General features: G+C 46.7%; 74 non-coding genes across 74 annotated transcripts; all 74 read left to right on the forward strand.

Moving 5' to 3' along the window:
• The first annotated feature begins 426 nt into the window (after positions 1-426).
• LOC114172338 lies at positions 427-545 on the forward strand. The gene has a single exon (XR_003602027.1). It is a non-coding gene; the product is annotated as a 5S ribosomal RNA (ribosomal RNA).
• Positions 546-757: 212 nt separating this feature from the next.
• LOC114172337 lies at positions 758-875 on the forward strand. Its single transcript, XR_003602026.1, has one exon. It is a non-coding gene; the product is annotated as a 5S ribosomal RNA (ribosomal RNA).
• Positions 876-1,093: 218 nt separating this feature from the next.
• Positions 1,094-1,212, forward strand: LOC114172286. The gene has a single exon (XR_003601978.1). It is a non-coding gene; the product is annotated as a 5S ribosomal RNA (ribosomal RNA).
• Positions 1,213-1,426: 214 nt separating this feature from the next.
• Positions 1,427-1,545, forward strand: LOC114172346. Its single transcript, XR_003602034.1, has one exon. It is a non-coding gene; the product is annotated as a 5S ribosomal RNA (ribosomal RNA).
• A 218-nt stretch (positions 1,546-1,763) lies between these two features.
• LOC114172357 lies at positions 1,764-1,882 on the forward strand. Its single transcript, XR_003602045.1, has one exon. It is a non-coding gene; the product is annotated as a 5S ribosomal RNA (ribosomal RNA).
• A 218-nt stretch (positions 1,883-2,100) lies between these two features.
• LOC114172368 lies at positions 2,101-2,219 on the forward strand. Its single transcript, XR_003602056.1, has one exon. It is a non-coding gene; the product is annotated as a 5S ribosomal RNA (ribosomal RNA).
• Positions 2,220-2,437: 218 nt separating this feature from the next.
• Positions 2,438-2,556, forward strand: LOC114172380. The gene has a single exon (XR_003602067.1). It is a non-coding gene; the product is annotated as a 5S ribosomal RNA (ribosomal RNA).
• A 218-nt stretch (positions 2,557-2,774) lies between these two features.
• LOC114172293 lies at positions 2,775-2,893 on the forward strand. The gene has a single exon (XR_003601984.1). It is a non-coding gene; the product is annotated as a 5S ribosomal RNA (ribosomal RNA).
• A 218-nt stretch (positions 2,894-3,111) lies between these two features.
• On the forward strand, positions 3,112-3,230 carry LOC114172304. Its single transcript, XR_003601995.1, has one exon. It is a non-coding gene; the product is annotated as a 5S ribosomal RNA (ribosomal RNA).
• A 218-nt stretch (positions 3,231-3,448) lies between these two features.
• LOC114172316 lies at positions 3,449-3,567 on the forward strand. The gene has a single exon (XR_003602006.1). It is a non-coding gene; the product is annotated as a 5S ribosomal RNA (ribosomal RNA).
• Positions 3,568-3,785: 218 nt separating this feature from the next.
• Positions 3,786-3,904, forward strand: LOC114172328. Its single transcript, XR_003602017.1, has one exon. It is a non-coding gene; the product is annotated as a 5S ribosomal RNA (ribosomal RNA).
• Positions 3,905-4,122: 218 nt separating this feature from the next.
• Positions 4,123-4,241, forward strand: LOC114172339. The gene has a single exon (XR_003602028.1). It is a non-coding gene; the product is annotated as a 5S ribosomal RNA (ribosomal RNA).
• A 218-nt stretch (positions 4,242-4,459) lies between these two features.
• Positions 4,460-4,578, forward strand: LOC114172341. The gene has a single exon (XR_003602029.1). It is a non-coding gene; the product is annotated as a 5S ribosomal RNA (ribosomal RNA).
• Positions 4,579-4,796: 218 nt separating this feature from the next.
• On the forward strand, positions 4,797-4,915 carry LOC114172342. The gene has a single exon (XR_003602030.1). It is a non-coding gene; the product is annotated as a 5S ribosomal RNA (ribosomal RNA).
• A 218-nt stretch (positions 4,916-5,133) lies between these two features.
• On the forward strand, positions 5,134-5,252 carry LOC114172343. Its single transcript, XR_003602031.1, has one exon. It is a non-coding gene; the product is annotated as a 5S ribosomal RNA (ribosomal RNA).
• A 218-nt stretch (positions 5,253-5,470) lies between these two features.
• On the forward strand, positions 5,471-5,589 carry LOC114172344. The gene has a single exon (XR_003602032.1). It is a non-coding gene; the product is annotated as a 5S ribosomal RNA (ribosomal RNA).
• A 218-nt stretch (positions 5,590-5,807) lies between these two features.
• On the forward strand, positions 5,808-5,926 carry LOC114172345. The gene has a single exon (XR_003602033.1). It is a non-coding gene; the product is annotated as a 5S ribosomal RNA (ribosomal RNA).
• Positions 5,927-6,144: 218 nt separating this feature from the next.
• Positions 6,145-6,263, forward strand: LOC114172347. The gene has a single exon (XR_003602035.1). It is a non-coding gene; the product is annotated as a 5S ribosomal RNA (ribosomal RNA).
• Positions 6,264-6,481: 218 nt separating this feature from the next.
• LOC114172348 lies at positions 6,482-6,600 on the forward strand. The gene has a single exon (XR_003602036.1). It is a non-coding gene; the product is annotated as a 5S ribosomal RNA (ribosomal RNA).
• Positions 6,601-6,818: 218 nt separating this feature from the next.
• On the forward strand, positions 6,819-6,937 carry LOC114172349. Its single transcript, XR_003602037.1, has one exon. It is a non-coding gene; the product is annotated as a 5S ribosomal RNA (ribosomal RNA).
• Positions 6,938-7,155: 218 nt separating this feature from the next.
• Positions 7,156-7,274, forward strand: LOC114172350. Its single transcript, XR_003602038.1, has one exon. It is a non-coding gene; the product is annotated as a 5S ribosomal RNA (ribosomal RNA).
• Positions 7,275-7,492: 218 nt separating this feature from the next.
• On the forward strand, positions 7,493-7,611 carry LOC114172351. Its single transcript, XR_003602039.1, has one exon. It is a non-coding gene; the product is annotated as a 5S ribosomal RNA (ribosomal RNA).
• A 218-nt stretch (positions 7,612-7,829) lies between these two features.
• Positions 7,830-7,948, forward strand: LOC114172352. The gene has a single exon (XR_003602040.1). It is a non-coding gene; the product is annotated as a 5S ribosomal RNA (ribosomal RNA).
• Positions 7,949-8,166: 218 nt separating this feature from the next.
• LOC114172353 lies at positions 8,167-8,285 on the forward strand. The gene has a single exon (XR_003602041.1). It is a non-coding gene; the product is annotated as a 5S ribosomal RNA (ribosomal RNA).
• A 218-nt stretch (positions 8,286-8,503) lies between these two features.
• LOC114172354 lies at positions 8,504-8,622 on the forward strand. The gene has a single exon (XR_003602042.1). It is a non-coding gene; the product is annotated as a 5S ribosomal RNA (ribosomal RNA).
• Positions 8,623-8,840: 218 nt separating this feature from the next.
• Positions 8,841-8,959, forward strand: LOC114172355. The gene has a single exon (XR_003602043.1). It is a non-coding gene; the product is annotated as a 5S ribosomal RNA (ribosomal RNA).
• A 218-nt stretch (positions 8,960-9,177) lies between these two features.
• On the forward strand, positions 9,178-9,296 carry LOC114172356. The gene has a single exon (XR_003602044.1). It is a non-coding gene; the product is annotated as a 5S ribosomal RNA (ribosomal RNA).
• A 218-nt stretch (positions 9,297-9,514) lies between these two features.
• Positions 9,515-9,633, forward strand: LOC114172358. The gene has a single exon (XR_003602046.1). It is a non-coding gene; the product is annotated as a 5S ribosomal RNA (ribosomal RNA).
• Positions 9,634-9,851: 218 nt separating this feature from the next.
• On the forward strand, positions 9,852-9,970 carry LOC114172359. Its single transcript, XR_003602047.1, has one exon. It is a non-coding gene; the product is annotated as a 5S ribosomal RNA (ribosomal RNA).
• A 218-nt stretch (positions 9,971-10,188) lies between these two features.
• Positions 10,189-10,307, forward strand: LOC114172360. Its single transcript, XR_003602048.1, has one exon. It is a non-coding gene; the product is annotated as a 5S ribosomal RNA (ribosomal RNA).
• A 218-nt stretch (positions 10,308-10,525) lies between these two features.
• Positions 10,526-10,644, forward strand: LOC114172361. The gene has a single exon (XR_003602049.1). It is a non-coding gene; the product is annotated as a 5S ribosomal RNA (ribosomal RNA).
• A 218-nt stretch (positions 10,645-10,862) lies between these two features.
• Positions 10,863-10,981, forward strand: LOC114172362. The gene has a single exon (XR_003602050.1). It is a non-coding gene; the product is annotated as a 5S ribosomal RNA (ribosomal RNA).
• A 218-nt stretch (positions 10,982-11,199) lies between these two features.
• Positions 11,200-11,318, forward strand: LOC114172363. Its single transcript, XR_003602051.1, has one exon. It is a non-coding gene; the product is annotated as a 5S ribosomal RNA (ribosomal RNA).
• Positions 11,319-11,536: 218 nt separating this feature from the next.
• Positions 11,537-11,655, forward strand: LOC114172364. The gene has a single exon (XR_003602052.1). It is a non-coding gene; the product is annotated as a 5S ribosomal RNA (ribosomal RNA).
• Positions 11,656-11,873: 218 nt separating this feature from the next.
• LOC114172323 lies at positions 11,874-11,991 on the forward strand. Its single transcript, XR_003602013.1, has one exon. It is a non-coding gene; the product is annotated as a 5S ribosomal RNA (ribosomal RNA).
• A 218-nt stretch (positions 11,992-12,209) lies between these two features.
• LOC114172365 lies at positions 12,210-12,328 on the forward strand. Its single transcript, XR_003602053.1, has one exon. It is a non-coding gene; the product is annotated as a 5S ribosomal RNA (ribosomal RNA).
• Positions 12,329-12,546: 218 nt separating this feature from the next.
• On the forward strand, positions 12,547-12,664 carry LOC114172325. The gene has a single exon (XR_003602014.1). It is a non-coding gene; the product is annotated as a 5S ribosomal RNA (ribosomal RNA).
• Positions 12,665-12,882: 218 nt separating this feature from the next.
• On the forward strand, positions 12,883-13,001 carry LOC114172366. The gene has a single exon (XR_003602054.1). It is a non-coding gene; the product is annotated as a 5S ribosomal RNA (ribosomal RNA).
• A 218-nt stretch (positions 13,002-13,219) lies between these two features.
• Positions 13,220-13,337, forward strand: LOC114172326. Its single transcript, XR_003602015.1, has one exon. It is a non-coding gene; the product is annotated as a 5S ribosomal RNA (ribosomal RNA).
• A 218-nt stretch (positions 13,338-13,555) lies between these two features.
• Positions 13,556-13,673, forward strand: LOC114172327. The gene has a single exon (XR_003602016.1). It is a non-coding gene; the product is annotated as a 5S ribosomal RNA (ribosomal RNA).
• Positions 13,674-13,891: 218 nt separating this feature from the next.
• On the forward strand, positions 13,892-14,009 carry LOC114172329. Its single transcript, XR_003602018.1, has one exon. It is a non-coding gene; the product is annotated as a 5S ribosomal RNA (ribosomal RNA).
• A 218-nt stretch (positions 14,010-14,227) lies between these two features.
• LOC114172367 lies at positions 14,228-14,346 on the forward strand. The gene has a single exon (XR_003602055.1). It is a non-coding gene; the product is annotated as a 5S ribosomal RNA (ribosomal RNA).
• Positions 14,347-14,564: 218 nt separating this feature from the next.
• On the forward strand, positions 14,565-14,683 carry LOC114172314. Its single transcript, XR_003602004.1, has one exon. It is a non-coding gene; the product is annotated as a 5S ribosomal RNA (ribosomal RNA).
• A 218-nt stretch (positions 14,684-14,901) lies between these two features.
• LOC114172315 lies at positions 14,902-15,020 on the forward strand. Its single transcript, XR_003602005.1, has one exon. It is a non-coding gene; the product is annotated as a 5S ribosomal RNA (ribosomal RNA).
• Positions 15,021-15,238: 218 nt separating this feature from the next.
• LOC114172369 lies at positions 15,239-15,357 on the forward strand. Its single transcript, XR_003602057.1, has one exon. It is a non-coding gene; the product is annotated as a 5S ribosomal RNA (ribosomal RNA).
• A 218-nt stretch (positions 15,358-15,575) lies between these two features.
• On the forward strand, positions 15,576-15,694 carry LOC114172370. The gene has a single exon (XR_003602058.1). It is a non-coding gene; the product is annotated as a 5S ribosomal RNA (ribosomal RNA).
• Positions 15,695-15,912: 218 nt separating this feature from the next.
• Positions 15,913-16,030, forward strand: LOC114172330. The gene has a single exon (XR_003602019.1). It is a non-coding gene; the product is annotated as a 5S ribosomal RNA (ribosomal RNA).
• Positions 16,031-16,248: 218 nt separating this feature from the next.
• Positions 16,249-16,367, forward strand: LOC114172317. Its single transcript, XR_003602007.1, has one exon. It is a non-coding gene; the product is annotated as a 5S ribosomal RNA (ribosomal RNA).
• A 218-nt stretch (positions 16,368-16,585) lies between these two features.
• Positions 16,586-16,704, forward strand: LOC114172318. The gene has a single exon (XR_003602008.1). It is a non-coding gene; the product is annotated as a 5S ribosomal RNA (ribosomal RNA).
• A 218-nt stretch (positions 16,705-16,922) lies between these two features.
• Positions 16,923-17,041, forward strand: LOC114172319. The gene has a single exon (XR_003602009.1). It is a non-coding gene; the product is annotated as a 5S ribosomal RNA (ribosomal RNA).
• Positions 17,042-17,259: 218 nt separating this feature from the next.
• Positions 17,260-17,377, forward strand: LOC114172331. The gene has a single exon (XR_003602020.1). It is a non-coding gene; the product is annotated as a 5S ribosomal RNA (ribosomal RNA).
• A 218-nt stretch (positions 17,378-17,595) lies between these two features.
• Positions 17,596-17,714, forward strand: LOC114172320. The gene has a single exon (XR_003602010.1). It is a non-coding gene; the product is annotated as a 5S ribosomal RNA (ribosomal RNA).
• A 218-nt stretch (positions 17,715-17,932) lies between these two features.
• Positions 17,933-18,050, forward strand: LOC114172332. The gene has a single exon (XR_003602021.1). It is a non-coding gene; the product is annotated as a 5S ribosomal RNA (ribosomal RNA).
• Positions 18,051-18,268: 218 nt separating this feature from the next.
• Positions 18,269-18,386, forward strand: LOC114172333. The gene has a single exon (XR_003602022.1). It is a non-coding gene; the product is annotated as a 5S ribosomal RNA (ribosomal RNA).
• A 218-nt stretch (positions 18,387-18,604) lies between these two features.
• Positions 18,605-18,723, forward strand: LOC114172321. The gene has a single exon (XR_003602011.1). It is a non-coding gene; the product is annotated as a 5S ribosomal RNA (ribosomal RNA).
• Positions 18,724-18,941: 218 nt separating this feature from the next.
• On the forward strand, positions 18,942-19,059 carry LOC114172334. Its single transcript, XR_003602023.1, has one exon. It is a non-coding gene; the product is annotated as a 5S ribosomal RNA (ribosomal RNA).
• A 218-nt stretch (positions 19,060-19,277) lies between these two features.
• On the forward strand, positions 19,278-19,396 carry LOC114172322. The gene has a single exon (XR_003602012.1). It is a non-coding gene; the product is annotated as a 5S ribosomal RNA (ribosomal RNA).
• Positions 19,397-19,614: 218 nt separating this feature from the next.
• LOC114172371 lies at positions 19,615-19,733 on the forward strand. The gene has a single exon (XR_003602059.1). It is a non-coding gene; the product is annotated as a 5S ribosomal RNA (ribosomal RNA).
• A 218-nt stretch (positions 19,734-19,951) lies between these two features.
• On the forward strand, positions 19,952-20,070 carry LOC114172372. The gene has a single exon (XR_003602060.1). It is a non-coding gene; the product is annotated as a 5S ribosomal RNA (ribosomal RNA).
• Positions 20,071-20,288: 218 nt separating this feature from the next.
• On the forward strand, positions 20,289-20,407 carry LOC114172373. The gene has a single exon (XR_003602061.1). It is a non-coding gene; the product is annotated as a 5S ribosomal RNA (ribosomal RNA).
• A 218-nt stretch (positions 20,408-20,625) lies between these two features.
• On the forward strand, positions 20,626-20,743 carry LOC114172335. The gene has a single exon (XR_003602024.1). It is a non-coding gene; the product is annotated as a 5S ribosomal RNA (ribosomal RNA).
• Positions 20,744-20,961: 218 nt separating this feature from the next.
• On the forward strand, positions 20,962-21,079 carry LOC114172336. Its single transcript, XR_003602025.1, has one exon. It is a non-coding gene; the product is annotated as a 5S ribosomal RNA (ribosomal RNA).
• Positions 21,080-21,296: 217 nt separating this feature from the next.
• Positions 21,297-21,415, forward strand: LOC114172374. Its single transcript, XR_003602062.1, has one exon. It is a non-coding gene; the product is annotated as a 5S ribosomal RNA (ribosomal RNA).
• A 218-nt stretch (positions 21,416-21,633) lies between these two features.
• LOC114172375 lies at positions 21,634-21,752 on the forward strand. Its single transcript, XR_003602063.1, has one exon. It is a non-coding gene; the product is annotated as a 5S ribosomal RNA (ribosomal RNA).
• A 218-nt stretch (positions 21,753-21,970) lies between these two features.
• On the forward strand, positions 21,971-22,089 carry LOC114172377. The gene has a single exon (XR_003602064.1). It is a non-coding gene; the product is annotated as a 5S ribosomal RNA (ribosomal RNA).
• Positions 22,090-22,307: 218 nt separating this feature from the next.
• On the forward strand, positions 22,308-22,426 carry LOC114172378. Its single transcript, XR_003602065.1, has one exon. It is a non-coding gene; the product is annotated as a 5S ribosomal RNA (ribosomal RNA).
• A 218-nt stretch (positions 22,427-22,644) lies between these two features.
• LOC114172379 lies at positions 22,645-22,763 on the forward strand. Its single transcript, XR_003602066.1, has one exon. It is a non-coding gene; the product is annotated as a 5S ribosomal RNA (ribosomal RNA).
• Positions 22,764-22,981: 218 nt separating this feature from the next.
• Positions 22,982-23,100, forward strand: LOC114172381. The gene has a single exon (XR_003602068.1). It is a non-coding gene; the product is annotated as a 5S ribosomal RNA (ribosomal RNA).
• A 218-nt stretch (positions 23,101-23,318) lies between these two features.
• LOC114172382 lies at positions 23,319-23,437 on the forward strand. Its single transcript, XR_003602069.1, has one exon. It is a non-coding gene; the product is annotated as a 5S ribosomal RNA (ribosomal RNA).
• A 218-nt stretch (positions 23,438-23,655) lies between these two features.
• Positions 23,656-23,774, forward strand: LOC114172383. The gene has a single exon (XR_003602070.1). It is a non-coding gene; the product is annotated as a 5S ribosomal RNA (ribosomal RNA).
• Positions 23,775-23,992: 218 nt separating this feature from the next.
• LOC114172384 lies at positions 23,993-24,111 on the forward strand. The gene has a single exon (XR_003602071.1). It is a non-coding gene; the product is annotated as a 5S ribosomal RNA (ribosomal RNA).
• A 218-nt stretch (positions 24,112-24,329) lies between these two features.
• LOC114172385 lies at positions 24,330-24,448 on the forward strand. The gene has a single exon (XR_003602072.1). It is a non-coding gene; the product is annotated as a 5S ribosomal RNA (ribosomal RNA).
• A 218-nt stretch (positions 24,449-24,666) lies between these two features.
• LOC114172287 lies at positions 24,667-24,785 on the forward strand. Its single transcript, XR_003601979.1, has one exon. It is a non-coding gene; the product is annotated as a 5S ribosomal RNA (ribosomal RNA).
• A 218-nt stretch (positions 24,786-25,003) lies between these two features.
• On the forward strand, positions 25,004-25,122 carry LOC114172288. Its single transcript, XR_003601980.1, has one exon. It is a non-coding gene; the product is annotated as a 5S ribosomal RNA (ribosomal RNA).
• Positions 25,123-25,222: the final 100 nt, after the last annotated feature.

Raw genomic sequence — 25,222 nt, forward strand, 5'->3', positions numbered from 1 at the left:
GTTTTGTTCTTAGCAAGGTTTGAACCCACAACCACTCAATTGTCAAGTCAAGTGCTTAACCAATTTAACCAACCATGTTTCATGATAATTCCTAAAATTTTAGGATTACATTATCACGTCTCACATTCAAAATATCATTAAAAAAATACACAAGTTAAAACAACATACAAATGGCATACATAGGACTTGAACCCAAGTCCTCTCACATAATCAAAGTACTTTCAACCACTTGAGCTAGTACTTTTCCACATCATAATAATCCGCATTAAATGCCTTAAAGGCTCCTATTACCACATGTAATAATAATTATTTAATTAATTATTTAAATTCTCGGGTCTTACATTCTTCGTGCCCCCGCGCCGCGCCAAGTGTTCAAACTTAGGCCTAATGCGAAACCCATATGTACATGATCGTGCAATACTTCACAAGTGGGATCATACCAACACTAATGCACCGGATCCACTCGGAACTCCGCAGTTAAGCGTGCTTAGGCGAGAGTAGTACTAGGATGGGTGACCTCTTGAGAAGTCCTCGTGTTGCACCTCTTTTTTACGTTATTTTCTTTTCCTACGTTCTTTCATCACTGTTTTTTTTGCAACAAATCCTAAATTATCACCTAAATGATTCCAACTGACTACTACAAAAATCTCTTCAGACAAAAACAACCCACCTCACGTCCCGTGCCTCCGCGCCACGCCAAGTGTTCAAACTTAGGCAATGCGAAACCCATATGTACAATGATCGTGCAATACTTCACAGGTGCGATCATACCAAGCACTAATGCACCGGATCCCATCAGAACTCCGCAGTTAAGCGTGCTTGGCGAGAGTAGTACTAGGATGGGTGACCTCCTGGGAAGTCCTGTGTTGCACCTCTTTTTTACGTTATTTTCTTTTCCTACGTCTTTCATCACTATGTTTTTTTTTTGCAATCAAATCCTAAATTATCACCTAAATCATTCCAACTGACTACTACCAAAATCTCTTCAGACCAAAACAACCCACCTCACGTCCCCGTGCCCCGCGCCGCGCCAAGTGTTCAAACTTAGGCCCAATGCGAAACCCATATGTACATTGATCGTGCAATACTTCACAGGTGCGATCATACCAGCACTAATGCACCGGATCCCATCAGAACTCCGCAGTTAAGCGTGCTTGGGCGAGAGTAGTACTAGGATGGGTGACCTCCTGGGAAGTCCTCGTGTTGCACCTCTTTTTACGTTATTTTCTTTTCCTACGTTCTTTTCATCACTGTTTTTTTTGCAATCAAATCCTAAATTATCACCTAAATCATTCCAACCGACTACTACCAAAATCTCTTCAGACCAAAACAACCCACCTCACGTCCCGTGCCCCGCGCCGCGCCAAGTGTTCAAACTTAGGCCCAATGCGAAACCCATATGTACATTGATCGTGCAATACTTCACAGGTGCGATCATACCAGCACTAATGCACCGGATCCCATCAGAACTCCGCAGTTAAGCGTGCTTGGGCGAGAGTAGTACTAGGATGGGTGACCTCCTGGGAAGTCCTCGTGTTGCACCTCTTTTTTACGTTATTTTCTTTTCCTACGTTCTTTTCATCACTGTTTTCTTTTGCAATCAAATCCTAAATTATCACCTAAATCATTCCAACCGACTACTACCAAAATCTCTTCAGACCAAAACAACCCACCTCACGTCCCCGTGCCCCCGCGCCGCGCCAAGTGTTCAAACTTAGGCCCAATGCGAAACCCATATGTACATTGATCGTGCAATACTTCACAGGTGCGATCATACCAGCACTAATGCACCGGATCCCATCAGAACTCCGCAGTTAAGCGTGCTTGGGCGAGAGTAGTACTAGGATGGGTGACCTCCTGGGAAGTCCTCGTGTTGCACCTCTTTTTTACGTTATTTTCTTTTCCTACGTTCTTTTCATCACTGTTTTCTTTTGCAATCAAATCCTAAATTATCACCTAAATCATTCCAACCGACTACTACCAAAATCTCTTCAGACCAAAACAACCCACCTCACGTCCCCGTGCCCCCGCGCCGCGCCAAGTGTTCAAACTTAGGCCCAATGCGAAACCCATATGTACATTGATCGTGCAATACTTCACAGGTGCGATCATACCAGCACTAATGCACCGGATCCCATCAGAACTCCGCAGTTAAGCGTGCTTGGGCGAGAGTAGTACTAGGATGGGTGACCTCCTGGGAAGTCCTCGTGTTGCACCTCTTTTTTACGTTATTTTCTTTTCCTACGTTCTTTTCATCACTGTTTTCTTTTGCAATCAAATCCTAAATTATCACCTAAATCATTCCAACCGACTACTACCAAAATCTCTTCAGACCAAAACAACCCACCTCACGTCCCCGTGCCCCCGCGCCGCGCCAAGTGTTCAAACTTAGGCCCAATGCGAAACCCATATGTACATTGATCGTGCAATACTTCACAGGTGCGATCATACCAGCACTAATGCACCGGATCCCATCAGAACTCCGCAGTTAAGCGTGCTTGGGCGAGAGTAGTACTAGGATGGGTGACCTCCTGGGAAGTCCTCGTGTTGCACCTCTTTTTTACGTTATTTTCTTTTCCTACGTTCTTTTCATCACTGTTTTCTTTTGCAATCAAATCCTAAATTATCACCTAAATCATTCCAACCGACTACTACCAAAATCTCTTCAGACCAAAACAACCCACCTCACGTCCCCGTGCCCCCGCGCCGCGCCAAGTGTTCAAACTTAGGCCCAATGCGAAACCCATATGTACATTGATCGTGCAATACTTCACAGGTGCGATCATACCAGCACTAATGCACCGGATCCCATCAGAACTCCGCAGTTAAGCGTGCTTGGGCGAGAGTAGTACTAGGATGGGTGACCTCCTGGGAAGTCCTCGTGTTGCACCTCTTTTTTACGTTATTTTCTTTTCCTACGTTCTTTTCATCACTGTTTTCTTTTGCAATCAAATCCTAAATTATCACCTAAATCATTCCAACCGACTACTACCAAAATCTCTTCAGACCAAAACAACCCACCTCACGTCCCCGTGCCCCCGCGCCGCGCCAAGTGTTCAAACTTAGGCCCAATGCGAAACCCATATGTACATTGATCGTGCAATACTTCACAGGTGCGATCATACCAGCACTAATGCACCGGATCCCATCAGAACTCCGCAGTTAAGCGTGCTTGGGCGAGAGTAGTACTAGGATGGGTGACCTCCTGGGAAGTCCTCGTGTTGCACCTCTTTTTTACGTTATTTTCTTTTCCTACGTTCTTTTCATCACTGTTTTCTTTTGCAATCAAATCCTAAATTATCACCTAAATCATTCCAACCGACTACTACCAAAATCTCTTCAGACCAAAACAACCCACCTCACGTCCCCGTGCCCCCGCGCCGCGCCAAGTGTTCAAACTTAGGCCCAATGCGAAACCCATATGTACATTGATCGTGCAATACTTCACAGGTGCGATCATACCAGCACTAATGCACCGGATCCCATCAGAACTCCGCAGTTAAGCGTGCTTGGGCGAGAGTAGTACTAGGATGGGTGACCTCCTGGGAAGTCCTCGTGTTGCACCTCTTTTTTACGTTATTTTCTTTTCCTACGTTCTTTTCATCACTGTTTTCTTTTGCAATCAAATCCTAAATTATCACCTAAATCATTCCAACCGACTACTACCAAAATCTCTTCAGACCAAAACAACCCACCTCACGTCCCCGTGCCCCCGCGCCGCGCCAAGTGTTCAAACTTAGGCCCAATGCGAAACCCATATGTACATTGATCGTGCAATACTTCACAGGTGCGATCATACCAGCACTAATGCACCGGATCCCATCAGAACTCCGCAGTTAAGCGTGCTTGGGCGAGAGTAGTACTAGGATGGGTGACCTCCTGGGAAGTCCTCGTGTTGCACCTCTTTTTTACGTTATTTTCTTTTCCTACGTTCTTTTCATCACTGTTTTCTTTTGCAATCAAATCCTAAATTATCACCTAAATCATTCCAACCGACTACTACCAAAATCTCTTCAGACCAAAACAACCCACCTCACGTCCCCGTGCCCCCGCGCCGCGCCAAGTGTTCAAACTTAGGCCCAATGCGAAACCCATATGTACATTGATCGTGCAATACTTCACAGGTGCGATCATACCAGCACTAATGCACCGGATCCCATCAGAACTCCGCAGTTAAGCGTGCTTGGGCGAGAGTAGTACTAGGATGGGTGACCTCCTGGGAAGTCCTCGTGTTGCACCTCTTTTTTACGTTATTTTCTTTTCCTACGTTCTTTTCATCACTGTTTTCTTTTGCAATCAAATCCTAAATTATCACCTAAATCATTCCAACCGACTACTACCAAAATCTCTTCAGACCAAAACAACCCACCTCACGTCCCCGTGCCCCCGCGCCGCGCCAAGTGTTCAAACTTAGGCCCAATGCGAAACCCATATGTACATTGATCGTGCAATACTTCACAGGTGCGATCATACCAGCACTAATGCACCGGATCCCATCAGAACTCCGCAGTTAAGCGTGCTTGGGCGAGAGTAGTACTAGGATGGGTGACCTCCTGGGAAGTCCTCGTGTTGCACCTCTTTTTTACGTTATTTTCTTTTCCTACGTTCTTTTCATCACTGTTTTCTTTTGCAATCAAATCCTAAATTATCACCTAAATCATTCCAACCGACTACTACCAAAATCTCTTCAGACCAAAACAACCCACCTCACGTCCCCGTGCCCCCGCGCCGCGCCAAGTGTTCAAACTTAGGCCCAATGCGAAACCCATATGTACATTGATCGTGCAATACTTCACAGGTGCGATCATACCAGCACTAATGCACCGGATCCCATCAGAACTCCGCAGTTAAGCGTGCTTGGGCGAGAGTAGTACTAGGATGGGTGACCTCCTGGGAAGTCCTCGTGTTGCACCTCTTTTTTACGTTATTTTCTTTTCCTACGTTCTTTTCATCACTGTTTTCTTTTGCAATCAAATCCTAAATTATCACCTAAATCATTCCAACCGACTACTACCAAAATCTCTTCAGACCAAAACAACCCACCTCACGTCCCCGTGCCCCCGCGCCGCGCCAAGTGTTCAAACTTAGGCCCAATGCGAAACCCATATGTACATTGATCGTGCAATACTTCACAGGTGCGATCATACCAGCACTAATGCACCGGATCCCATCAGAACTCCGCAGTTAAGCGTGCTTGGGCGAGAGTAGTACTAGGATGGGTGACCTCCTGGGAAGTCCTCGTGTTGCACCTCTTTTTTACGTTATTTTCTTTTCCTACGTTCTTTTCATCACTGTTTTCTTTTGCAATCAAATCCTAAATTATCACCTAAATCATTCCAACCGACTACTACCAAAATCTCTTCAGACCAAAACAACCCACCTCACGTCCCCGTGCCCCCGCGCCGCGCCAAGTGTTCAAACTTAGGCCCAATGCGAAACCCATATGTACATTGATCGTGCAATACTTCACAGGTGCGATCATACCAGCACTAATGCACCGGATCCCATCAGAACTCCGCAGTTAAGCGTGCTTGGGCGAGAGTAGTACTAGGATGGGTGACCTCCTGGGAAGTCCTCGTGTTGCACCTCTTTTTTACGTTATTTTCTTTTCCTACGTTCTTTTCATCACTGTTTTCTTTTGCAATCAAATCCTAAATTATCACCTAAATCATTCCAACCGACTACTACCAAAATCTCTTCAGACCAAAACAACCCACCTCACGTCCCCGTGCCCCCGCGCCGCGCCAAGTGTTCAAACTTAGGCCCAATGCGAAACCCATATGTACATTGATCGTGCAATACTTCACAGGTGCGATCATACCAGCACTAATGCACCGGATCCCATCAGAACTCCGCAGTTAAGCGTGCTTGGGCGAGAGTAGTACTAGGATGGGTGACCTCCTGGGAAGTCCTCGTGTTGCACCTCTTTTTTACGTTATTTTCTTTTCCTACGTTCTTTTCATCACTGTTTTCTTTTGCAATCAAATCCTAAATTATCACCTAAATCATTCCAACCGACTACTACCAAAATCTCTTCAGACCAAAACAACCCACCTCACGTCCCCGTGCCCCCGCGCCGCGCCAAGTGTTCAAACTTAGGCCCAATGCGAAACCCATATGTACATTGATCGTGCAATACTTCACAGGTGCGATCATACCAGCACTAATGCACCGGATCCCATCAGAACTCCGCAGTTAAGCGTGCTTGGGCGAGAGTAGTACTAGGATGGGTGACCTCCTGGGAAGTCCTCGTGTTGCACCTCTTTTTTACGTTATTTTCTTTTCCTACGTTCTTTTCATCACTGTTTTCTTTTGCAATCAAATCCTAAATTATCACCTAAATCATTCCAACCGACTACTACCAAAATCTCTTCAGACCAAAACAACCCACCTCACGTCCCCGTGCCCCCGCGCCGCGCCAAGTGTTCAAACTTAGGCCCAATGCGAAACCCATATGTACATTGATCGTGCAATACTTCACAGGTGCGATCATACCAGCACTAATGCACCGGATCCCATCAGAACTCCGCAGTTAAGCGTGCTTGGGCGAGAGTAGTACTAGGATGGGTGACCTCCTGGGAAGTCCTCGTGTTGCACCTCTTTTTTACGTTATTTTCTTTTCCTACGTTCTTTTCATCACTGTTTTCTTTTGCAATCAAATCCTAAATTATCACCTAAATCATTCCAACCGACTACTACCAAAATCTCTTCAGACCAAAACAACCCACCTCACGTCCCCGTGCCCCCGCGCCGCGCCAAGTGTTCAAACTTAGGCCCAATGCGAAACCCATATGTACATTGATCGTGCAATACTTCACAGGTGCGATCATACCAGCACTAATGCACCGGATCCCATCAGAACTCCGCAGTTAAGCGTGCTTGGGCGAGAGTAGTACTAGGATGGGTGACCTCCTGGGAAGTCCTCGTGTTGCACCTCTTTTTTACGTTATTTTCTTTTCCTACGTTCTTTTCATCACTGTTTTCTTTTGCAATCAAATCCTAAATTATCACCTAAATCATTCCAACCGACTACTACCAAAATCTCTTCAGACCAAAACAACCCACCTCACGTCCCCGTGCCCCCGCGCCGCGCCAAGTGTTCAAACTTAGGCCCAATGCGAAACCCATATGTACATTGATCGTGCAATACTTCACAGGTGCGATCATACCAGCACTAATGCACCGGATCCCATCAGAACTCCGCAGTTAAGCGTGCTTGGGCGAGAGTAGTACTAGGATGGGTGACCTCCTGGGAAGTCCTCGTGTTGCACCTCTTTTTTACGTTATTTTCTTTTCCTACGTTCTTTTCATCACTGTTTTCTTTTGCAATCAAATCCTAAATTATCACCTAAATCATTCCAACCGACTACTACCAAAATCTCTTCAGACCAAAACAACCCACCTCACGTCCCCGTGCCCCCGCGCCGCGCCAAGTGTTCAAACTTAGGCCCAATGCGAAACCCATATGTACATTGATCGTGCAATACTTCACAGGTGCGATCATACCAGCACTAATGCACCGGATCCCATCAGAACTCCGCAGTTAAGCGTGCTTGGGCGAGAGTAGTACTAGGATGGGTGACCTCCTGGGAAGTCCTCGTGTTGCACCTCTTTTTTACGTTATTTTCTTTTCCTACGTTCTTTTCATCACTGTTTTCTTTTGCAATCAAATCCTAAATTATCACCTAAATCATTCCAACCGACTACTACCAAAATCTCTTCAGACCAAAACAACCCACCTCACGTCCCCGTGCCCCCGCGCCGCGCCAAGTGTTCAAACTTAGGCCCAATGCGAAACCCATATGTACATTGATCGTGCAATACTTCACAGGTGCGATCATACCAGCACTAATGCACCGGATCCCATCAGAACTCCGCAGTTAAGCGTGCTTGGGCGAGAGTAGTACTAGGATGGGTGACCTCCTGGGAAGTCCTCGTGTTGCACCTCTTTTTTACGTTATTTTCTTTTCCTACGTTCTTTTCATCACTGTTTTCTTTTGCAATCAAATCCTAAATTATCACCTAAATCATTCCAACCGACTACTACCAAAATCTCTTCAGACCAAAACAACCCACCTCACGTCCCCGTGCCCCCGCGCCGCGCCAAGTGTTCAAACTTAGGCCCAATGCGAAACCCATATGTACATTGATCGTGCAATACTTCACAGGTGCGATCATACCAGCACTAATGCACCGGATCCCATCAGAACTCCGCAGTTAAGCGTGCTTGGGCGAGAGTAGTACTAGGATGGGTGACCTCCTGGGAAGTCCTCGTGTTGCACCTCTTTTTTACGTTATTTTCTTTTCCTACGTTCTTTTCATCACTGTTTTCTTTTGCAATCAAATCCTAAATTATCACCTAAATCATTCCAACCGACTACTACCAAAATCTCTTCAGACCAAAACAACCCACCTCACGTCCCCGTGCCCCCGCGCCGCGCCAAGTGTTCAAACTTAGGCCCAATGCGAAACCCATATGTACATTGATCGTGCAATACTTCACAGGTGCGATCATACCAGCACTAATGCACCGGATCCCATCAGAACTCCGCAGTTAAGCGTGCTTGGGCGAGAGTAGTACTAGGATGGGTGACCTCCTGGGAAGTCCTCGTGTTGCACCTCTTTTTTACGTTATTTTCTTTTCCTACGTTCTTTTCATCACTGTTTTCTTTTGCAATCAAATCCTAAATTATCACCTAAATCATTCCAACCGACTACTACCAAAATCTCTTCAGACCAAAACAACCCACCTCACGTCCCCGTGCCCCCGCGCCGCGCCAAGTGTTCAAACTTAGGCCCAATGCGAAACCCATATGTACATTGATCGTGCAATACTTCACAGGTGCGATCATACCAGCACTAATGCACCGGATCCCATCAGAACTCCGCAGTTAAGCGTGCTTGGGCGAGAGTAGTACTAGGATGGGTGACCTCCTGGGAAGTCCTCGTGTTGCACCTCTTTTTTACGTTATTTTCTTTTCCTACGTTCTTTTCATCACTGTTTTCTTTTGCAATCAAATCCTAAATTATCACCTAAATCATTCCAACCGACTACTACCAAAATCTCTTCAGACCAAAACAACCCACCTCACGTCCCCGTGCCCCCGCGCCGCGCCAAGTGTTCAAACTTAGGCCCAATGCGAAACCCATATGTACATTGATCGTGCAATACTTCACAGGTGCGATCATACCAGCACTAATGCACCGGATCCCATCAGAACTCCGCAGTTAAGCGTGCTTGGGCGAGAGTAGTACTAGGATGGGTGACCTCCTGGGAAGTCCTCGTGTTGCACCTCTTTTTTACGTTATTTTCTTTTCCTACGTTCTTTTCATCACTGTTTTCTTTTGCAATCAAATCCTAAATTATCACCTAAATCATTCCAACCGACTACTACCAAAATCTCTTCAGACCAAAACAACCCACCTCACGTCCCCGTGCCCCCGCGCCGCGCCAAGTGTTCAAACTTAGGCCCAATGCGAAACCCATATGTACATTGATCGTGCAATACTTCACAGGTGCGATCATACCAGCACTAATGCACCGGATCCCATCAGAACTCCGCAGTTAAGCGTGCTTGGGCGAGAGTAGTACTAGGATGGGTGACCTCCTGGGAAGTCCTCGTGTTGCACCTCTTTTTTACGTTATTTTCTTTTCCTACGTTCTTTTCATCACTGTTTTCTTTTGCAATCAAATCCTAAATTATCACCTAAATCATTCCAACCGACTACTACCAAAATCTCTTCAGACCAAAACAACCCACCTCACGTCCCCGTGCCCCCGCGCCGCGCCAAGTGTTCAAACTTAGGCCCAATGCGAAACCCATATGTACATTGATCGTGCAATACTTCACAGGTGCGATCATACCAGCACTAATGCACCGGATCCCATCAGAACTCCGCAGTTAAGCGTGCTTGGGCGAGAGTAGTACTAGGATGGGTGACCTCCTGGGAAGTCCTCGTGTTGCACCTCTTTTTTACGTTATTTTCTTTTCCTACGTTCTTTTCATCACTGTTTTCTTTTGCAATCAAATCCTAAATTATCACCTAAATCATTCCAACCGACTACTACCAAAATCTCTTCAGACCAAAACAACCCACCTCACGTCCCCGTGCCCCCGCGCCGCGCCAAGTGTTCAAACTTAGGCCCAATGCGAAACCCATATGTACATTGATCGTGCAATACTTCACAGGTGCGATCATACCAGCACTAATGCACCGGATCCCATCAGAACTCCGCAGTTAAGCGTGCTTGGGCGAGAGTAGTACTAGGATGGGTGACCTCCTGGGAAGTCCTCGTGTTGCACCTCTTTTTTACGTTATTTTCTTTTCCTACGTTCTTTTCATCACTGTTTTCTTTTGCAATCAAATCCTAAATTATCACCTAAATCATTCCAACCGACTACTACCAAAATCTCTTCAGACCAAAACAACCCACCTCACGTCCCCGTGCCCCCGCGCCGCGCCAAGTGTTCAAACTTAGGCCCAATGCGAAACCCATATGTACATTGATCGTGCAATACTTCACAGGTGCGATCATACCAGCACTAATGCACCGGATCCCATCAGAACTCCGCAGTTAAGCGTGCTTGGGCGAGAGTAGTACTAGGATGGGTGACCTCCTGGGAAGTCCTCGTGTTGCACCTCTTTTTTACGTTATTTTCTTTTCCTACGTTCTTTTCATCACTGTTTTCTTTTGCAATCAAATCCTAAATTATCACCTAAATCATTCCAACCGACTACTACCAAAATCTCTTCAGACCAAAACAACCCACCTCACGTCCCCGTGCCCCCGCGCCGCGCCAAGTGTTCAAACTTAGGCCCAATGCGAAACCCATATGTACATTGATCGTGCAATACTTCACAGGTGCGATCATACCAGCACTAATGCACCGGATCCCATCAGAACTCCGCAGTTAAGCGTGCTTGGGCGAGAGTAGTACTAGGATGGGTGACCTCCTGGGAAGTCCTCGTGTTGCACCTCTTTTTTACGTTATTTTCTTTTCCTACGTTCTTTTCATCACTGTTTTCTTTTGCAATCAAATCCTAAATTATCACCTAAATCATTCCAACCGACTACTACCAAAATCTCTTCAGACCAAAACAACCCACCTCACGTCCCCGTGCCCCCGCGCCGCGCCAAGTGTTCAAACTTAGGCCCAATGCGAAACCCATATGTACATTGATCGTGCAATACTTCACAGGTGCGATCATACCAGCACTAATGCACCGGATCCCATCAGAACTCCGCAGTTAAGCGTGCTTGGGCGAGAGTAGTACTAGGATGGGTGACCTCCTGGGAAGTCCTCGTGTTGCACCTCTTTTTTACGTTATTTTCTTTTCCTACGTTCTTTTCATCACTGTTTTCTTTTGCAATCAAATCCTAAATTATCACCTAAATCATTCCAACCGACTACTACCAAAATCTCTTCAGACCAAAACAACCCACCTCACGTCCCCGTGCCCCCGCGCCGCGCCAAGTGTTCAAACTTAGGCCCAATGCGAAACCCATATGTACATTGATCGTGCAATACTTCACAGGTGCGATCATACCAGCACTAATGCACCGGATCCCATCAGAACTCCGCAGTTAAGCGTGCTTGGGCGAGAGTAGTACTAGGATGGGTGACCTCCTGGGAAGTCCTCGTGTTGCACCTCTTTTTTACGTTATTTTCTTTTCCTACGTTCTTTTCATCACTGTTTTCTTTTGCAATCAAATCCTAAATTATCACCTAAATCATTCCAACCGACTACTACCAAAATCTCTTCAGACCAAAACAACCCACCTCACGTCCCCGTGCCCCCGCGCCGCGCCAAGTGTTCAAACTTAGGCCCAATGCGAAACCCATATGTACATTGATCGTGCAATACTTCACAGGTGCGATCATACCAGCACTAATGCACCGGATCCCATCAGAACTCCGCAGTTAAGCGTGCTTGGGCGAGAGTAGTACTGGATGGGTGACCTCCTGGGAAGTCCTCGTGTTGCACCTCTTTTTTACGTTATTTTCTTTTCCTACGTTCTTTTCATCACTGTTTTCTTTTGCAATCAAATCCTAAATTATCACCTAAATCATTCCAACCGACTACTACCAAAATCTCTTCAGACCAAAACAACCCACCTCACGTCCCCGTGCCCCCGCGCCGCGCCAAGTGTTCAAACTTAGGCCCAATGCGAAACCCATATGTACATTGATCGTGCAATACTTCACAGGTGCGATCATACCAGCACTAATGCACCGGATCCCATCAGAACTCCGCAGTTAAGCGTGCTTGGGCGAGAGTAGTACTAGGATGGGTGACCTCCTGGGAAGTCCTCGTGTTGCACCTCTTTTTTACGTTATTTTCTTTTCCTACGTTCTTTTCATCACTGTTTTCTTTTGCAATCAAATCCTAAATTATCACCTAAATCATTCCAACCGACTACTACCAAAATCTCTTCAGACCAAAACAACCCACCTCACGTCCCCGTGCCCCCGCGCCGCGCCAAGTGTTCAAACTTAGGCCCAATGCGAAACCCATATGTACATTGATCGTGCAATACTTCACAGGTGCGATCATACCAGCACTAATGCACCGGATCCCATCAGAACTCCGCAGTTAAGCGTGCTTGGGCGAGAGTAGTACTGGATGGGTGACCTCCTGGGAAGTCCTCGTGTTGCACCTCTTTTTTACGTTATTTTCTTTTCCTACGTTCTTTTCATCACTGTTTTCTTTTGCAATCAAATCCTAAATTATCACCTAAATCATTCCAACCGACTACTACCAAAATCTCTTCAGACCAAAACAACCCACCTCACGTCCCCGTGCCCCCGCGCCGCGCCAAGTGTTCAAACTTAGGCCCAATGCGAAACCCATATGTACATTGATCGTGCAATACTTCACAGGTGCGATCATACCAGCACTAATGCACCGGATCCCATCAGAACTCCGCAGTTAAGCGTGCTTGGGCGAGAGTAGTACTAGGATGGGTGACCTCCTGGGAAGTCCTCGTGTTGCACCTCTTTTTTACGTTATTTTCTTTTCCTACGTTCTTTTCATCACTGTTTTCTTTTGCAATCAAATCCTAAATTATCACCTAAATCATTCCAACCGACTACTACCAAAATCTCTTCAGACCAAAACAACCCACCTCACGTCCCCGTGCCCCCGCGCCGCGCCAAGTGTTCAAACTTAGGCCCAATGCGAAACCCATATGTACATTGATCGTGCAATACTTCACAGGTGCGATCATACCAGCACTAATGCACCGGATCCCATCAGAACTCCGCAGTTAAGCGTGCTTGGGCGAGAGTAGTACTGGATGGGTGACCTCCTGGGAAGTCCTCGTGTTGCACCTCTTTTTTACGTTATTTTCTTTTCCTACGTTCTTTTCATCACTGTTTTCTTTTGCAATCAAATCCTAAATTATCACCTAAATCATTCCAACCGACTACTACCAAAATCTCTTCAGACCAAAACAACCCACCTCACGTCCCCGTGCCCCCGCGCCGCGCCAAGTGTTCAAACTTAGGCCCAATGCGAAACCCATATGTACATTGATCGTGCAATACTTCACAGGTGCGATCATACCAGCACTAATGCACCGGATCCCATCAGAACTCCGCAGTTAAGCGTGCTTGGGCGAGAGTAGTACTGGATGGGTGACCTCCTGGGAAGTCCTCGTGTTGCACCTCTTTTTTACGTTATTTTCTTTTCCTACGTTCTTTTCATCACTGTTTTCTTTTGCAATCAAATCCTAAATTATCACCTAAATCATTCCAACCGACTACTACCAAAATCTCTTCAGACCAAAACAACCCACCTCACGTCCCCGTGCCCCCGCGCCGCGCCAAGTGTTCAAACTTAGGCCCAATGCGAAACCCATATGTACATTGATCGTGCAATACTTCACAGGTGCGATCATACCAGCACTAATGCACCGGATCCCATCAGAACTCCGCAGTTAAGCGTGCTTGGGCGAGAGTAGTACTGGATGGGTGACCTCCTGGGAAGTCCTCGTGTTGCACCTCTTTTTTACGTTATTTTCTTTTCCTACGTTCTTTTCATCACTGTTTTCTTTTGCAATCAAATCCTAAATTATCACCTAAATCATTCCAACCGACTACTACCAAAATCTCTTCAGACCAAAACAACCCACCTCACGTCCCCGTGCCCCCGCGCCGCGCCAAGTGTTCAAACTTAGGCCCAATGCGAAACCCATATGTACATTGATCGTGCAATACTTCACAGGTGCGATCATACCAGCACTAATGCACCGGATCCCATCAGAACTCCGCAGTTAAGCGTGCTTGGGCGAGAGTAGTACTAGGATGGGTGACCTCCTGGGAAGTCCTCGTGTTGCACCTCTTTTTTACGTTATTTTCTTTTCCTACGTTCTTTTCATCACTGTTTTCTTTTGCAATCAAATCCTAAATTATCACCTAAATCATTCCAACCGACTACTACCAAAATCTCTTCAGACCAAAACAACCCACCTCACGTCCCCGTGCCCCCGCGCCGCGCCAAGTGTTCAAACTTAGGCCCAATGCGAAACCCATATGTACATTGATCGTGCAATACTTCACAGGTGCGATCATACCAGCACTAATGCACCGGATCCCATCAGAACTCCGCAGTTAAGCGTGCTTGGGCGAGAGTAGTACTGGGATGGGTGACCTCCTGGGAAGTCCTCGTGTTGCACCTCTTTTTTACGTTATTTTCTTTTCCTACGTTCTTTTCATCACTGTTTTCTTTTGCAATCAAATCCTAAATTATCACCTAAATCATTCCAACCGACTACTACCAAAATCTCTTCAGACCAAAACAACCCACCTCACGTCCCCGTGCCCCCGCGCCGCGCCAAGTGTTCAAACTTAGGCCCAATGCGAAACCCATATGTACATTGATCGTGCAATACTTCACAGGTGCGATCATACCAGCACTAATGCACCGGATCCCATCAGAACTCCGCAGTTAAGCGTGCTTGGGCGAGAGTAGTACTGGGATGGGTGACCTCCTGGGAAGTCCTCGTGTTGCACCTCTTTTTTACGTTATTTTCTTTTCCTACGTTCTTTTCATCACTGTTTTCTTTTGCAATCAAATCCTAAATTATCACCTAAATCATTCCAACCGACTACTACCAAAATCTCTTCAGACCAAAACAACCCACCTCACGTCCCCGTGCCCCCGCGCCGCGCCAAGTGTTCAAACTTAGGCCCAATGCGAAACCCATATGTACATTGATCGTGCAATACTTCACAGGTGCGATCATACCAGCACTAATGCACCGGATCCCATCAGAACTCCGCAGTTAAGCGTGCTTGGGCGAGAGTAGTACTAGGATGGGTGACCTCCTGGGAAGTCCTCGTGTTGCACCTCTTTTTTACGTTATTTTCTTTTCCTACGTTCTTTTCATCACTGTTTTCTTTTGCAATCAAATCCTAAATTATCACCTAAATCATTCCAACCGACTACTACCAAAATCTCTTCAGACCAAAACAACCCACCTCACGTCCCCGTGCCCCCGCGCCGCGCCAAGTGTTCAAACTTAGGCCCAATGCGAAACCCATATGTACATTGATCGTGCAATACTTCACAGGTGCGATCATACCAGCACTAATGCACCGGATCCCATCAGAACTCCGCAGTTAAGCGTGCTTGGGCGAGAGTAGTACTAGGATGGGTGACCTCCTGGGAAGTCCTCGTGTTGCACCTCTTTTTTACGTTATTTTCTTTTCCTACGTTCTTTTCATCACTGTTTTCTTTTGCAATCAAATCCTAAATTATCACCTAAATCATTCCAACCGACTACTACCAAAATCTCTTCAGACCAAAACAACCCACCTCACGTCCCCGTGCCCCCGCGCCGCGCCAAGTGTTCAAACTTAGGCCCAATGCGAAACCCATATGTACATTGATCGTGCAATACTTCACAGGTGCGATCATACCAGCACTAATGCACCGGATCCCATCAGAACTCCGCAGTTAAGCGTGCTTGGGCGAGAGTAGTACTGGATGGGTGACCTCCTGGGAAGTCCTCGTGTTGCACCTCTTTTTTACGTTATTTTCTTTTCCTACGTTCTTTTCATCACTGTTTTCTTTTGCAATCAAATCCTAAATTATCACCTAAATCATTCCAACCGACTACTACCAAAATCTCTTCAGACCAAAACAACCCACCTCACGTCCCCGTGCCCCCGCGCCGCGCCAAGTGTTCAAACTTAGGCCCAATGCGAAACCCATATGTACATTGATCGTGCAATACTTCACAGGTGCGATCATACCAGCACTAATGCACCGGATCCCATCAGAACTCCGCAGTTAAGCGTGCTTGGGCGAGAGTAGTACTGGGATGGGTGACCTCCTGGGAAGTCCTCGTGTTGCACCTCTTTTTTACGTTATTTTCTTTTCCTACGTTCTTTTCATCACTGTTTTCTTTTGCAATCAAATCCTAAATTATCACCTAAATCATTCCAACCGACTACTACCAAAATCTCTTCAGACCAAAACAACCCACCTCACGTCCCCGTGCCCCCGCGCCGCGCCAAGTGTTCAAACTTAGGCCCAATGCGAAACCCATATGTACATTGATCGTGCAATACTTCACAGGTGCGATCATACCAGCACTAATGCACCGGATCCCATCAGAACTCCGCAGTTAAGCGTGCTTGGGCGAGAGTAGTACTGGGATGGGTGACCTCCTGGGAAGTCCTCGTGTTGCACCTCTTTTTTACGTTATTTTCTTTTCCTACGTTCTTTTCATCACTGTTTTCTTTTGCAATCAAATCCTAAATTATCACCTAAATCATTCCAACCGACTACTACCAAAATCTCTTCAGACCAAAACAACCCACCTCACGTCCCCGTGCCCCCGCGCCGCGCCAAGTGTTCAAACTTAGGCCCAATGCGAAACCCATATGTACATTGATCGTGCAATACTTCACAGGTGCGATCATACCAGCACTAATGCACCGGATCCCATCAGAACTCCGCAGTTAAGCGTGCTTGGGCGAGAGTAGTACTGGGATGGGTGACCTCCTGGGAAGTCCTCGTGTTGCACCTCTTTTTTACGTTATTTTCTTTTCCTACGTTCTTTTCATCACTGTTTTCTTTTGCAATCAAATCCTAAATTATCACCTAAATCATTCCAACCGACTACTACCAAAATCTCTTCAGACCAAAACAACCCACCTCACGTCCCCGTGCCCCCGCGCCGCGCCAAGTGTTCAAACTTAGGCCCAATGCGAAACCCATATGTACATTGATCGTGCAATACTTCACAGGTGCGATCATACCAGCACTAATGCACCGGATCCCATCAGAACTCCGCAGTTAAGCGTGCTTGGGCGAGAGTAGTACTGGATGGGTGACCTCCTGGGAAGTCCTCGTGTTGCACCTCTTTTTTACGTTATTTTCTTTTCCTACGTTCTTTTCATCACTGTTTTCTTTTGCAATCAAATCCTAAATTATCACCTAAATCATTCCAACCGACTACTACCAAAATCTCTTCAGACCAAAACAACCCACCTCACGTCCCCGTGCCCCCGCGCCGCGCCAAGTGTTCAAACTTAGGCCCAATGCGAAACCCATATGTACATTGATCGTGCAATACTTCACAGGTGCGATCATACCAGCACTAATGCACCGGATCCCATCAGAACTCCGCAGTTAAGCGTGCTTGGGCGAGAGTAGTACTGGGATGGGTGACCTCCTGGGAAGTCCTCGTGTTGCACCTCTTTTTTACGTTATTTTCTTTTCCTACGTTCTTTTCATCACTGTTTTCTTTTGCAATCAAATCCTAAATTATCACCTAAATCATTCCAACCGACTACTACCAAAATCTCTTCAGACCAAAACAACCCACCTCACGTCCCCGTGCCCCCGCGCCGCGCCAAGTGTTCAAACTTAGGCCCAATGCGAAACCCATATGTACATTGATCGTGCAATACTTCACAGGTGCGATCATACCAGCACTAATGCACCGGATCCCATCAGAACTCCGCAGTTAAGCGTGCTTGGGCGAGAGTAGTACTGGATGGGTGACCTCCTGGGAAGTCCTCGTGTTGCACCTCTTTTTTACGTTATTTTCTTTTCCTACGTTCTTTTCATCACTGTTTTCTTTTGCAATCAAATCCTAAATTATCACCTAAATCATTCCAACCGACTACTACCAAAATCTCTTCAGACCAAAACAACCCACCTCACGTCCCCGTGCCCCCGCGCCGCGCCAAGTGTTCAAACTTAGGCCCAATGCGAAACCCATATGTACATTGATCGTGCAATACTTCACAGGTGCGATCATACCAGCACTAATGCACCGGATCCCATCAGAACTCCGCAGTTAAGCGTGCTTGGGCGAGAGTAGTACTGGATGGGTGACCTCCTGGGAAGTCCTCGTGTTGCACCTCTTTTTTACGTTATTTTCTTTTCCTACGTTCTTTTCATCACTGTTTTCTTTTGCAATCAAATCCTAAATTATCACCTAAATCATTCCAACCGACTACTACCAAAATCTCTTCAGACCAAAACAACCCACCTCACGTCCCCGTGCCCCCGCGCCGCGCCAAGTGTTCAAACTTAGGCCCAATGCGAAACCCATATGTACATTGATCGTGCAATACTTCACAGGTGCGATCATACCAGCACTAATGCACCGGATCCCATCAGAACTCCGCAGTTAAGCGTGCTTGGGCGAGAGTAGTACTGGGATGGGTGACCTCCTGGGAAGTCCTCGTGTTGCACCTCTTTTTTACGTTATTTTCTTTTCCTACGTTCTTTTCATCACTGTTTTCTTTTGCAATCAAATCCTAAATTATCACCTAAATCATTCCAACCGACTACTACCAAAATCTCTTCAGACCAAAACAACCCACCTCACGTCCCCGTGCCCCCGCGCCGCGCCAAGTGTTCAAACTTAGGCCCAATGCGAAACCCATATGTACATTGATCGTGCAATACTTCACAGGTGCGATCATACCAGCACTAATGCACCGGATCCCATCAGAACTCCGCAGTTAAGCGTGCTTGGGCGAGAGTAGTACTGGATGGGTGACCTCCTGGGAAGTCCTCGTGTTGCACCTCTTTTTTACGTTATTTTCTTTTCCTACGTTCTTTTCATCACTGTTTTCTTTTGCAATCAAATCCTAAATTATCACCTAAATCATTCCAACCGACTACTACCAAAATCTCTTCAGACCAAAACAACCCACCTCACGTCCCCGTGCCCCCGCGCCGCGCCAAGTGTTCAAACTTAGGCCCAATGCGAAACCCATATGTACATTGATCGTGCAATACTTCACAGGTGCGATCATACCAGCACTAATGCACCGGATCCCATCAGAACTCCGCAGTTAAGCGTGCTTGGGCGAGAGTAGTACTGGGATGGGTGACCTCCTGGGAAGTCCTCGTGTTGCACCTCTTTTTTACGTTATTTTCTTTTCCTACGTTCTTTTCATCACTGTTTTCTTTTGCAATCAAATCCTAAATTATCACCTAAATCATTCCAACCGACTACTACCAAAATCTCTTCAGACCAAAACAACCCACCTCACGTCCCCGTGCCCCCGCGCCGCGCCAAGTGTTCAAACTTAGGCCCAATGCGAAACCCATATGTACATTGATCGTGCAATACTTCACAGGTGCGATCATACCAGCACTAATGCACCGGATCCCATCAGAACTCCGCAGTTAAGCGTGCTTGGGCGAGAGTAGTACTAGGATGGGTGACCTCCTGGGAAGTCCTCGTGTTGCACCTCTTTTTTACGTTATTTTCTTTTCCTACGTTCTTTTCATCACTGTTTTCTTTTGCAATCAAATCCTAAATTATCACCTAAATCATTCCAACCGACTACTACCAAAATCTCTTCAGACCAAAACAACCCACCTCACGTCCCCGTGCCCCCGCGCCGCGCCAAGTGTTCAAACTTAGGCCCAATGCGAAACCCATATGTACATTGATCGTGCAATACTTCACAGGTGCGATCATACCAGCACTAATGCACCGGATCCCATCAGAACTCCGCAGTTAAGCGTGCTTGGGCGAGAGTAGTACTAGGATGGGTGACCTCCTGGGAAGTCCTCGTGTTGCACCTCTTTTTTACGTTATTTTCTTTTCCTACGTTCTTTTCATCACTGTTTTCTTTTGCAATCAAATCCTAAATTATCACCTAAATCATTCCAACCGACTACTACCAAAATCTCTTCAGACCAAAACAACCCACCTCACGTCCCCGTGCCCCCGCGCCGCGCCAAGTGTTCAAACTTAGGCCCAATGCGAAACCCATATGTACATTGATCGTGCAATACTTCACAGGTGCGATCATACCAGCACTAATGCACCGGATCCCATCAGAACTCCGCAGTTAAGCGTGCTTGGGCGAGAGTAGTACTAGGATGGGTGACCTCCTGGGAAGTCCTCGTGTTGCACCTCTTTTTTACGTTATTTTCTTTTCCTACGTTCTTTTCATCACTGTTTTCTTTTGCAATCAAATCCTAAATTATCACCTAAATCATTCCAACCGACTACTACCAAAATCTCTTCAGACCAAAACAACCCACCTCACGTCCCCGTGCCCCCGCGCCGCGCCAAGTGTTCAAACTTAGGCCCAATGCGAAACCCATATGTACATTGATCGTGCAATACTTCACAGGTGCGATCATACCAGCACTAATGCACCGGATCCCATCAGAACTCCGCAGTTAAGCGTGCTTGGGCGAGAGTAGTACTGGATGGGTGACCTCCTGGGAAGTCCTCGTGTTGCACCTCTTTTTTACGTTATTTTCTTTTCCTACGTTCTTTTCATCACTGTTTTCTTTTGCAATCAAATCCTAAATTATCACCTAAATCATTCCAACCGACTACTACCAAAATCTCTTCAGACCAAAACAACCCACCTCACGTCCCCGTGCCCCCGCGCCGCGCCAAGTGTTCAAACTTAGGCCCAATGCGAAACCCATATGTACATTGATCGTGCAATACTTCACAGGTGCGATCATACCAGCACTAATGCACCGGATCCCATCAGAACTCCGCAGTTAAGCGTGCTTGGGCGAGAGTAGTACTGGATGGGTGACCTCCTGGGAAGTCCTCGTGTTGCACCTCTTTTTTACGTTATTTTCTTTTCCTACGTTCTTTTCATCACTGTTTTCTTTTGCAATCAAATCCTAAATTATCACCTAAATCATTCCAACCGACTACTACCAAATCTCTTCAGACCAAAACAACCCACCTCACGTCCCCGTGCCCCCGCGCCGCGCCAAGTGTTCAAACTTAGGCCCAATGCGAAACCCATATGTACATTGATCGTGCAATACTTCACAGGTGCGATCATACCAGCACTAATGCACCGGATCCCATCAGAACTCCGCAGTTAAGCGTGCTTGGGCGAGAGTAGTACTAGGATGGGTGACCTCCTGGGAAGTCCTCGTGTTGCACCTCTTTTTTACGTTATTTTCTTTTCCTACGTTCTTTTCATCACTGTTTTCTTTTGCAATCAAATCCTAAATTATCACCTAAATCATTCCAACCGACTACTACCAAAATCTCTTCAGACCAAAACAACCCACCTCACGTCCCCGTGCCCCCGCGCCGCGCCAAGTGTTCAAACTTAGGCCCAATGCGAAACCCATATGTACATTGATCGTGCAATACTTCACAGGTGCGATCATACCAGCACTAATGCACCGGATCCCATCAGAACTCCGCAGTTAAGCGTGCTTGGGCGAGAGTAGTACTAGGATGGGTGACCTCCTGGGAAGTCCTCGTGTTGCACCTCTTTTTTACGTTATTTTCTTTTCCTACGTTCTTTTCATCACTGTTTTCTTTTGCAATCAAATCCTAAATTATCACCTAAATCATTCCAACCGACTACTACCAAAATCTCTTCAGACCAAAACAACCCACCTCACGTCCCCGTGCCCCCGCGCCGCGCCAAGTGTTCAAACTTAGGCCCAATGCGAAACCCATATGTACATTGATCGTGCAATACTTCACAGGTGCGATCATACCAGCACTAATGCACCGGATCCCATCAGAACTCCGCAGTTAAGCGTGCTTGGGCGAGAGTAGTACTAGGATGGGTGACCTCCTGGGAAGTCCTCGTGTTGCACCTCTTTTTTACGTTATTTTCTTTTCCTACGTTCTTTTCATCACTGTTTTCTTTTGCAATCAAATCCTAAATTATCACCTAAATCATTCCAACCGACTACTACCAAAATCTCTTCAGACCAAAACAACCCACCTCACGTCCCCGTGCCCCCGCGCCGCGCCAAGTGTTCAAACTTAGGCCCAATGCGAAACCCATATGTACATTGATCGTGCAATACTTCACAGGTGCGATCATACCAGCACTAATGCACCGGATCCCATCAGAACTCCGCAGTTAAGCGTGCTTGGGCGAGAGTAGTACTAGGATGGGTGACCTCCTGGGAAGTCCTCGTGTTGCACCTCTTTTTTACGTTATTTTCTTTTCCTACGTTCTTTTCATCACTGTTTTCTTTTGCAATCAAATCCTAAATTATCACCTAAATCATTCCAACCGACTACTACCAAAATCTCTTCAGACCAAAACAACCCACCTCACGTCCCCGTGCCCCCGCGCCGCGCCAAGTGTTCAAACTTAGGCCCAATGCGAAACCCATATGTACATTGATCGTGCAATACTTCACAGGTGCGATCATACCAGCACTAATGCACCGGATCCCATCAGAACTCCGCAGTTAAGCGTGCTTGGGCGAGAGTAGTACTAGGATGGGTGACCTCCTGGGAAGTCCTCGTGTTGCACCTCTTTTTTACGTTATTTTCTTTTCCTACGTTCTTTTCATCACTGTTTTCTTTTGCAATCAAATCCTAAATTATCACCTAAATCATTCCAACCGACTACTACCAAAATCTCTTCAGACCAAAACAACCCACCTCACGTCCCCGTGCCCCCGCGCCGCGCCAAGTGTTCAAACTTAGGCCCAATGCGAAACCCATATGTACATTGATCGTGCAATACTTCACAGGTGCGATCATACCAGCACTAATGCACCGGATCCCATCAGAACTCCGCAGTTAAGCGTGCTTGGGCGAGAGTAGTACTAGGATGGGTGACCTCCTGGGAAGTCCTCGTGTTGCACCTCTTTTTTACGTTATTTTCTTTTCCTACGTTCTTTTCATCACTGTTTTCTTTTGCAATCAAATCCTAAATTATCACCTAAATCATTCCAACCGACTACTACCAAAATCTCTTCAGACCAAAACAACCCACCTCACGTCCCCGTGCCCCCGCGCCGCGCCAAGTGTTCAAACTTAGGCCCAATGCGAAACCCATATGTACATTGATCGTGCAATACTTCACAGGTGCGATCATACCAGCACTAATGCACCGGATCCCATCAGAACTCCGCAGTTAAGCGTGCTTGGGCGAGAGTAGTACTAGGATGGGTGACCTCCTGGGAAGTCCTCGTGTTGCACCTCTTTTTTACGTTATTTTCTTTTCCTACGTTCTTTTCATCACTGTTTTCTTTTGCAATCAAATCCTAAATTATCACCTAAATCATTCCAACCGACTACTACCAAAATCTCTTCAGACCAAAACAACCCACCTCACGTCCCCGTGCCCCCGCGCCGCGCCAAGTGTTCAAACTTAGGCCCAATGCGAAACCCATATGTACATTGATCGTGCAATACTTCACAGGTGCGATCATACCAGCACTAATGCACCGGATCCCATCAGAACTCCGCAGTTAAGCGTGCTTGGGCGAGAGTAGTACTAGGATGGGTGACCTCCTGGGAAGTCCTCGTGTTGCACCTCTTTTTTACGTTATTTTCTTTTCCTACGTTCTTTTCATCACTGTTTTCTTTTGCAATCAAATCCTAAATTATCACCTAAATCATTCCAACCGACTACTACCAAAATCTCTTCAGACCAAAACAACCCACCTCACGTCCCCGTGCCCCCGCGCCGCGCCAAGTGTTCAAACTTAGGCCCAATGCGAAACCCATATGTACATTGATCGTGCAATACTTCACAGGTGCGATCATACCAGCACTAATGCACCGGATCCCATCAGAACTCCGCAGTTAAGCGTGCTTGGGCGAGAGTAGTACTAGGATGGGTGACCTCCTGGGAAGTCCTCGTGTTGCACCTCTTTTTTACGTTATTTTCTTTTCCTACGTTCTTTTCATCACTGTTTTCTTTTGCAATCAAATCCTAAATTATCACCTAAATCATTCCAACCGACTACTACCAAAATCTCTTCAGACCAAAACAACCCACCTCACGTCCCCGTGCCCCCGCGCCGCGCCAAGTGTTCAAACTTAGGCCCAATGCGAAACCCATATGTACATTGATCGTGCAATACTTCACAGGTGCGATCATACCAGCACTAATGCACCGGATCCCATCAGAACTCCGCAGTTAAGCGTGCTTGGGCGAGAGTAGTACTAGGATGGGTGACCTCCTGGGAAGTCCTCGTGTTGCACCTCTTTTTTACGTTATTTTCTTTTCCTACGTTCTTTTCATCACTGTTTTCTTTTGCAATCAAATCCTAAATTATCACCTAAATCATTCCAACCGACTACTACCAAAATCTCTTCAGACCAAAACAACCCACCTCACGTCCCCGTGCCCCCGCGCCGCGCCAAGTGTTCAAACTTAGGCCCAATGCGAAACCCATATGTACATTGATCGTGCAATACTTCACAGGTGCGATCATACCAGCACTAATGCACCGGATCCCATCAGAACTCCGCAGTTAAGCGTGCTTGGGCGAGAGTAGTACTAGGATGGGTGACCTCCTGGGAAGTCCTCGTGTTGCACCTCTTTTTTACGTTATTTTCTTTTCCTACGTTCTTTTCATCACTGTTTTCTTTTGCAATCAAATCCTAAATTATCACCTAAATCATTCCAACCGACTACTACCAAAATCTCTTCAGACCAAAACAACCCACCTCACGTCCCCGTGCCCCCGCGCCGCGCCAAGTGTTCAAACTTAGGCCCAATGCGAAACCCATATGTACATTGATCGTGCAATACTTCACAGGTGCGATCATACCAGCACTAATGCACCGGATCCCATCAGAACTCCGCAGTTAAGCGTGCTTGGGCGAGAGTAGTACTAGGATGGGTGACCTCCTGGGAAGTCCTCGTGTTGCACCTCTTTTTTACGTTATTTTCTTTTCCTACGTTCTTTTCATCACTGTTTTCTTTTGCAATCAAATCCTAAATTATCACCTAAATCATTCCAACCGACTACTACC

This window comes from Vigna unguiculata, unplaced genomic scaffold (genome assembly GCF_004118075.2).
Source record: "Vigna unguiculata cultivar IT97K-499-35 unplaced genomic scaffold, ASM411807v1 contig_532, whole genome shotgun sequence".
Classification (NCBI taxonomy): Eukaryota; Viridiplantae; Streptophyta; class Magnoliopsida; order Fabales; family Fabaceae; genus Vigna; species Vigna unguiculata.